General features: G+C 35.6%; 1 protein-coding gene across 4 annotated transcripts in view; it reads left to right on the top strand.

Annotated features, from left to right (window-relative positions):
* Window positions 1–1702: 1702 nt before the first annotated feature.
* Window positions 1703–9323, top strand: part of LOC108752601 (Down syndrome cell adhesion molecule-like protein Dscam2) — a 167804-nt gene continuing 160183 nt past the window's right edge. For all 4 annotated transcript variants that reach the window (XM_018493542.1, XM_018493539.1, XM_018493543.1 and 1 more), the window contains exon 1: window positions 1703–1977. The gene's annotated coding sequence lies outside the window, so the exon portion shown is untranslated. The remainder of the gene's footprint in view (window positions 1978–9323) is intronic.

The following is a 9323-nucleotide window of genomic DNA, read 5'->3' as shown; positions in this document are numbered from 1 at the left end:
TTTATAACATAGTGATGCTGCTTGAAAGATAAAATTATATGTCTAATAATTTGAATTAAAAAATTATGGAAACTGTTTTTATATAACATTACAATCACACGAATACCTACAGTTGTATAATTGCATGAAACATTTGCATCTTTTTTTTAACTTACGGAAAGATTAGAAATTTAAAAGATAAATACACGTAAAATAGTTAAAAACGGAAATTAAATTTTTGTTCTGTGAGAAACTCGGAGTAATTATTTTTTTCTTTCGAAGTGCAGTATTCATGCAATTGTGCGATATAATTACTTGGCGCAGAATTTACCCGTTTGGACAGTTTGCATATTCACTCTGGACAATTGCAAAGAGGTTGTAATAAACGTCGTGCATTCCGGCGAATAATAGTTCATGTTGTAACGAAGAAAATGAATTTAAATAATTGTATTTTACTCCAGAGAGTATAATTTTCAAAAAATTGTATCGAAAATTTTCATTGTAATATACGAAGTCGTTAATAATTATCGTTAATCAGATACTGATTTGCATGGCATTTATGCAAATATTTAATATCGCAATTATTCTTGGCAAATATATCATGTTGCGGTAATAATTTTAATTAAAAAAAGGGATCAAATTTTGCAAATAATTACGTAACGAAGAGAAATAGAATAATTCTTCCTTTCTGTAATTTTGCTTTCTCGAATTCTTTCTGGATCTGCAGTTTTTGCTAATTAAGGTGAAATAGAGTCAAAAAGTAGACAAATAAAACCGATATAAAGAAACTTAAAAATTTAGAAATCATCCGTGCGAAATAATTATGTAATATAATTCTTAAAAATGCCACAATTTTGCTCGTTGTTTTTTGAAATCCATCGTATCTTTAATTTATCTTTCTTTGATTATACATATTTCTTGCATGTTGCTGAAAGATAAAATTATACGTCCTTTTAAATGACAAAATTATGAAAGCTATTTATAATACATCAATCTTAAGAAGTCATGCAATTGCGTGGAAAATTTATATATTTTTTAACTTACAGAGATTAGATTTTTTGCAAGAGACAAACACATTAAATAATTTAGAGCAAAATTATAAATTTGCATTATATGAATTTGTAAAAAATTTTAAAATTCTTTTTCTATATAGTACATTAACATTAGGAGACAAAAAGAAACTCGTTTATTGCAGTGGGGGCTGAATTTTATTTTTTAAGAGAAGAATTGCTTCTTATCATTAAAACACACAAATGCACTTAATTAAAATTACTCTCTACAAGAGAAAAAGTAATAAACCGCGTCAGTAGTTTTCGGGGGACCGAGGGATTTATATACAGACACCAGTGAACAGTAAAGGGCAAAGTCAAATTCCGTGGACGGTGGCGCGAATTCGGCACGAAACGAAGAGCGTGGAGTACTAGCGGCAGAGGTTGACCGAGGAGAGGAGAATCGCGGTGGATGAGAGCGACGAGGAGGAGAGAAGGTGGATGGGTGGACGGGTGGCTGCAACCCATCAAAGGGAGGGAGAAGGGGCGAATAGGGGTAGAAGGGAGCGGAATTTCGCGCGTGCTCGGCTTTATCCCCCTTGGCTGCCGCCACCGTCGCCGCTGCCGCCGCCACCACCGCTGGATGCTGAGGGTAGCTGGACCGCGCGCGTGAGGTGTCAGTTCTGCGCGCGATCTCCTCCCTGAAGGTGCCAACCTGCTCGCGATCTGCCTCAACGTGTTCGCCAGAGTGATAACGCACAATCGGAAGTACGCACACTTCCCCGCGATTTTTATCTTTTCTCACAATCGCTCTCTCATCCGTTCTTCCTCCTCGTTTTCTCCCTGCAGTTCAACGACGAGCTGTTGTAAAACGGAACTCTCAGTGAAACACTCGAGGGTCCCCTTCTTCTGGACGCGGGCAAGGAAAACCACACGTTCGAGCCTGGCACGTGACACGCTTCAGCTGGCGACGACTATCATGCTGGCCGGGATCTTCGAAGGCAACAATGTACGTGCAAAAATCGTTCGCGATAGGAAGTTCGGTCGCGTGCGTTCCTTGCCAATGTGCATGCAGTCGTGAAATCAGAGAGGGAGGATGACGTTAGTGGTCGTGTCTATCAAGAAGAGGGAAACAAGATTGTCGGATGTATTAATATTAGCGGTATTAGTACCAGAATACAAGAGATCATTAAAATCATATTGCTTTCTAATTAACTGTAAAGTTCACATTTTTATCAAAATAATTAGCAAGTAAGTTTGACGTTGCAAATTATAAAAGAAAAATATTTTTTAGACGATGAATAGATACTCGTCGCTTTACTATTTTATAAATTGATAATAAAACAAATTATTAAATGACATTATAATAAAGCAATATTATTCTAAATATTTTGGTATTAGTTTAAAGTTTAAGAGTAATTGGCATTATTTTATAAAACAATGTTATTTATATTATCATGTTAATATTTAAATCCTCAATGGATTATTAAAGCGACTAAATCACATCTCTGTTATTCTACATACCACTATACGTCATCAAGCGCGAATTACAGCATCTGGCGCTTCGCATTTCGTTCAAGTATTATTCGGTCTTTATTCCCTCGATCTTTCACAAAGCACGATGCTGAGAGAATTGTGCTCGCGATGTCGATAATTGCACATTGTGGTAGCAGGTGTTATGACATATCGATATGTCTATACGCTCTATTCCGTAGTACGGATTTTGAACTGTGATATTATTACAGATGCTGTCTATATTCTACCTTTCTCTTTTCTGTCATATTTAATAACGCAAATGGAGGCGCGAGATTTTTCCGCGCGTTCGTCATCTTCCCGGATCACTTTTTAGATTAAATCTTCTACGCGTATCTTTTCTATAATGCATCTCTGCATCTACTTACGTATTTATTATTTTTGATCTTGAAGCCTTGCCATTTTTATCCACGTTATTCTTAAAAAATTAAAAATGATTTCTTTATTTGAATTGCATGGATCGCAGTTAATTAAAAACCTATTTATACACATGCTACATACAATTATATTTAAAATTTAGAAACAAAATTTATTTTTTATAATTATTGACTACAACAACAAACGTCGTACGTTTAATTATTATATTATGATGAGATGCAGAAACAAACTATGAGTACTTTCCATTTGGTGACGCAAATATCATTTATCTCTGTTATTCGCTGGATGTCAAAAAAGAAAGATAAAATGACGCTTGTGTTGACGTGTCATCAAATAGAAAGCACCTCATATCAAATGCAAGATGTAAATCTTTGTTCTTACAAATACAGGTCTTTTAATGTGACTCGCGTATCATGCACAGCATACTCTCGATCGTTTCTCTTCATCGTTTATAGCAGTATCTTTTTCTCATTATCATGTTAACTAATCAGACATATTTTCCCAGTGGGAAAATAGATTCTAGTGTCCAACTAAAAAACCGACCGGAAAATCCTATCGTGCTGACATGCGGATTAAACATCGCGTTTGCTCTTTGCGCGTCGCAATATTCTACGTTAATAACGGCACGCGAACGAACATCGTTAGCGAATTTATCCTGCGGCGCGTTTGAATAAAGAGAATTATCGTAGGCAGATACGGCGGGTCGTATATCGTCGATGCAAGCTCCTCAGGTGGCGATAATTTATCAGACTCGAGTAACTCGACCGCTCTCCGCGGATGATTAATTAATGTCAGTGGCAGCGTTCGATCTCACTCCCAATTTTCTCTCCTCTCTATCAACCATCGCGATGGCTGTTCGATAATTTTTATTATTCCGGCCGGCACTATCTCGCGATTTATGCCATGTCGATCTCACAACCAGAACTGAAAGTACAGGGAAAAAGTAAAATAAATCACTTTTAAAATTTTCACCATACTGTGGCAGATAGAAAAAAGCTTTTCAGAGGATCGTATAAAAGCTCTATAATAAAAAGTAATTAGCTAAATTTATTTATTTAGAGATGCAACATTTATATTTATCAAATGATATTGAGACATATAATTGTATATGTGGTTTTACAAATTTGGTATTTACCTTTTAATTTGTATGTGTATAGGTGTATTGTATATACATACATATATATATTTGTATATTACAGTAGAACAGCAGCGGATTTAGTGGTTGACCACTGGAATTTATATTTCTGGGTAAAATAAATTAATACAATTTATTATACAATATAGCGATAATAACTACATAATTACATTATGTAGTTATCGTTAAGTTTGACGGTCACTTAACATTTCCATGTTTTTCTTCTTTTTATTTTTAAATAATACACTTCTTGCGTGAGATCAATAACGTTTCAAACTTGTTCGGCTGGAAGCTGTCTGTTAACTTAACAGTTAACCTACCTGTAAATTGAGTTATCTCTATCAATAATCCCTAGCGTGCGTCTTCTTCTTCGACTTTGTGCGATTTATTAAAGGTATCGTGCATCTTGCACATATTTTCGATCGACGAGCTTTTTCGATCGATTCGAACTTTTATGATCGATGTCGATATCTTCAGCGGTTATTTAGTATTTACCTTCAAAAGAAACACTCCTTTGGTTTTTACGCTAGATGAAGTTTTCGTCGGCTCTTTGTTCCTTATCTCGTGTTTCTGAATAAAACACATACGCGTGTGTGGTGAAAATGAGTTCATTTGAGTCTACGATCCGTTTAGTGCGCCAAAAACTGGAACGAACTCAATAACCTGATTTAAGCCTCTCATTCTCCGTAAGTACGTAATTACTCGAGCGACGTTTTTTGACATAGAGAAACATTTTAGCGTGGATTTGATATTATCACTTCAAGAGAGTATGTGAGAGAGAGAATGTTATTAATAAAAATAATTCAAAGAGGAATTTGCATCGTCAGATTTACTGGATCACATTGTTCGTGGAAACTAATACATCTCGTCTTAAAATTCTCGTTTTCCTTGGTATTATCTCTATTAAAAATAAATTCATATTTTAGTATAGTAAATAGTTAAATCAGAAATTTAGTTATTAGGTGGATTTGTGAGAGCTGTATATTACAGTAACAAACATTTTAATTCGATTAGAGAGTGATATTAAAATTCTATTGCTAGAACTTCAACGATAATGTCGTTAAAATGATCTTATCACATCTAGCGACGATATTTGAAATAAAAGCAAAAATATGTTTACCGAACGATACAGAGAAATCATAAAATAAACACAAGTTTACGTGCTCTTGTAACTTACACCGTCATATTCATTTCAGTTTGCGCTATAGCAAAGTTTAAATAAAATCGCTCCAAATATTTTTATTCGGCATAACTTGAGCGCGGGAAAAATATTATACAAAGTACCGTTATATTAATTAATACATGTGACTGTAACTAATGACTTTTTTTTAAATTACGTCTTATTATTACTATAATTAATTTCAGGCAGTTGATTGTTATTTACATTATCCCTGTTAGATAATGATTGCCGTTTTAAAAAAACCTTCACGAAAATCTTAATGTCGACAAATCGACGGAAATATTATATTATATTATATATCAATTGCAGCAGCTGAAATTTTGTTCAATTCATTGAATTTTTTATGAAATTTTTGACAATCTTGTAACGTTTTCTATAATATCGACGGCATACATGTCATTCCCGCTTGCAAAGCTCGTAAAGTATTTTTTATTTATTGCTGTTATATAGGAATATATAGCTTCGCGCAGGCGTCCGAGGTATTTTTTCATTAAACGCAATTTTGACTCAAACAGGAACGCACAGATGGTCTGCGCGAACACGGAAATAACATTTTGTGGTCCATGCGGTGTGGCTTCGCGCAAGGAAATCAAATTTTGGGAGCTCGAAAGGGATTGCGTTAGTTGTTTTTCAGCGACAAAAAAATTAGGGGCCGCGGTGGCGATTCTGTTCGCGTTAATTGCTTTAACCGGTCCGCGTTTCTCACAATTAACGGTTTCTCATTTCGTGCTTATTATATCTGCAACTTTTCTGACGCGAAATGCGCGAAGGTCGACTTTTTATCTCTTTTGATTTTCACGTCCATTGTTTTCTGCAAAATTGATCAATTTAAGAGAACAAAGTATCGTACCTGCGCGCGAGTATATCAAATATACGAGAGAATCCAATTTAGGTAAATGAGAATGAAATATCACTCGCCTGAATAAATTCGATCAAAAGTAACGCGGCATTCTGTATGGCCCAGATAAATCCTTTTGAGATCGATCGGACAAAGCCACGCTACGTCGAAACTTCACGATCTCACTTTTATCCCCGGCGTGGAAATCAGTTTCATTTAACGTAGCGAACATCAGAGATTCTCGCAGCGCGTTTTATTTGAGAACTTTATCGACGGATTGACCAGATTCTCCAGTTGATGTGGAAAGAGGAAATTTCTTATGCAGCTCTTCTCGCGTGGAAATAAGGATCCGAAACGATTCCGATGTATTTTGATTCCACTTTCAAACACGTAAACTCGTCCTTTCTCTGCCGGTGATTTGATGAAATGCTTTCTTCCGCTCCCGCGAGAAAGGGGAAAACTTTTTCGAACAGTCTTAATCAGAGATGCATAAATACGTAACGTTATTCAGTGCGCAGTTCTTTTCCGTGTTTTATTCTAATCCTTTTTCATGTCTTATTCTAATCGGATCCGCGCGAAAAGAAAAACGCATCTCGCAAGAGAAACGGAAGATTGCACAAAATTGATCAACCTTTCAGCATTCCGCGGATGCCGGCAACTTATAAAACTTCTTAACCAGCCACTCGAAGAAAGAGTTTTCTCGTCACTTCTTTTTACTGTTTGTTCCATAAAAAAATAGAGAAAGCAAGCGAACTTGCTCTTTCCTTTGCTCTTTCATCTCTCTCTCTCTCTCTCTCTCTCTCTTGCGCACGCGCGCGCACCCGCGTTTCCGTTTCCTCTTGTTTCTAGACCCAACCGTCGCCCCGTATCCGTTTCCGTTAAATTTTGCTACGGAAAGTTTGTACGGATCTCATAGAATATGAATAATCCAAGAAATAACTATGATATTTAACTAAGAATCTATCGAACGTTACGCCGTGAACGACGTTCTTTCAAGTTTAACAACTGTCTAAGCAAACTATGATCGACAAATAAAAATTAACGGAATTTTAATTGTAATTACATTTATTATATCTGTAATCTGGTTATATATGTAAAAATATTGATATTTATTATTTAGAGAGATTTGCTTTTATTCATTTTATTTCTTTAGTTTAAACTGAAAAAGCTGTACATTATATAGAGTTTTTTAAGAGTCAAGTTATTTATGAATTTATATCTTTGCGTTATACGCACAAGGATTAAAAGTCGTTGGAAGCTCGAGCTCCTCTTACGGATGACAACCTAAAATTTAAGCCGCGTCATGGAATCCCAGAGCGGTAGCTCCCCTTTGACAGCGAACATTAGAACAAGAGTATCTAACTATGTCGCTAAATTCTATCAGGAGGGCGCGTTAATAGCGTAATGGAACATCCTAGTAGTGCGCGCGTCGCGTTTCGCATTGGATATCCGAATAATTTCTCCATGAATACCCAAGGTGTCTACATATATCGATCAGTGGCACAATTTCTTTCTTCCTTCGTCACGTCCCTTAAAAAATTTCGCTCGGACGCGCGTAATTACCGGCAGACTCGTTAACACGCGGACGAAGAGATTCCATAAAAAAGATATTCGCGATAGGATATCTATTAATACTCGGCGAAATTAAAAGCGAGCCGCGTGCGCGGATGAACGAGAGATTTGTCGAGGAGCGTGCTAGACAGATCAGTGTTATATTATCGATGCGAAACGGAGATGGATAGATAAAACGATTATTGGCGTTTAAGAGTAAGTTCTTTAAGAATATAAAACAGAGCTACTAATAAAGAATAAACAAGAAAAGAATTTTAGAATAATAATATAAGATAGAATCTATCTTAATTTTAATGATAGATTCTTTAGCGAAATTAAATTTATTTTTTTCTTATGAGAAATTTGTGAAAGCAAAATATATGTACAAATGAGAGAGAGAGAGAGGGGGGGGAGGAAGGAGGGAGGAAAGGGAGAGAGGACGAATCTTTTTAAAAAGGGGATGGATACGTCAAACGAATAGTTTATTAGAATATAGGTCGCGTGGAATTACGCGACGCGCATTTTGTTGCTCTTGCCCGGTTTCGCGGAGCCCGGGGCGGATTCCTCGCATGTACGTGCGCGCATAACTAACGCGTTTCAATTGGGATCGTGCAAAAAGGACAGGCACGTGTGGACGTTTTTCATACTCCACGTGCAACATCGCTGATACCGTGGAGTAGTGGTATTGTGAAAGCGTGTACATCATCTCACAATGCAGTCTACGACCTAATTTGACGATTTATGAAAAGCTGTTTCTATAGTGAATAGGATGAAGTCTTTTTATAGATGAAGATCATCTCAACAATTTTGGATTCTTACTCGGAAATGCTCTGACATTAATTCTCTGAAATTATGAGTGATTGATAAGGAAAACTTTGATAAATTAAGCTTTAGCATATATTTGGCTACATAGAGAGTACTTTAGATATCTCAATCTTAATTTTAATGATAGATTCTTTGATATCTAAATTTTATTCTTTTTTTTCTTTTTTTAATTTATGAAGACAGCTTTTATTGAAATTATTTAATATTTAGCATCCTACACATCCGCAATTTCAATATGAATTATATTCTGAAGAAATATAAAATACGTTTGAAAACAATCTTTAAATTAGTTCTACTGCAACGAATTTAAAATTCGTGAAAGAGGTCGGTGCAATCAAAATTTTGTTGAAGATAAGACGACTAAGAAATCTACATAAAATCCGCAGATGAAAAGAGTGATGCATTGAAACGTATCAAAGCGTATTTAATCAACCTATCAATTATTATCGAACGTTCAAATCCTTCAAAAATTAAGAGAAACGTAATTCCGTTTTTACGGAGGGTTCGTCGTCGTCAGCTGCGATGACGACCGTATCTACAGGATTTTACACATATATAACTACAGGATTACGTATCCGCTTTACATTAATTACGCAGACGTAACTCAATCTCTGGGATTTAATTTGTTTTCAATTTATGCCCACTCTGCCTCTCTTTCTTTCTCTCTTTTGAGAGTATAATTGAGGAGAACGAAGCTTTCTCGATAGAAAAGATTTATCTCATTCTTCACGTAACCCTTTCTATGCCAGTCGCACATTAGACAGTACATCTTTCATTTTTCCATTTTTATTATTTTATACGCATTTAATTTTTGTTCTAATTTATATTCTTTTGTAGACGAGGATTTAAGTCAAATTATTGAAGTTTCTGAAGGATCCGTAAAGTATCTAATTTATTCCAGTCACGTCAAAACGG

The sequence above is a fragment of the Trachymyrmex septentrionalis genome, unplaced genomic scaffold, assembly GCF_001594115.1.
Source record: "Trachymyrmex septentrionalis isolate Tsep2-gDNA-1 unplaced genomic scaffold, Tsep1.0 scaffold60, whole genome shotgun sequence".
In the NCBI taxonomy this organism is placed as follows: Eukaryota; Metazoa; Arthropoda; class Insecta; order Hymenoptera; family Formicidae; genus Trachymyrmex; species Trachymyrmex septentrionalis.
This window is presented reverse-complemented; position numbering and strand designations above follow the sequence as displayed.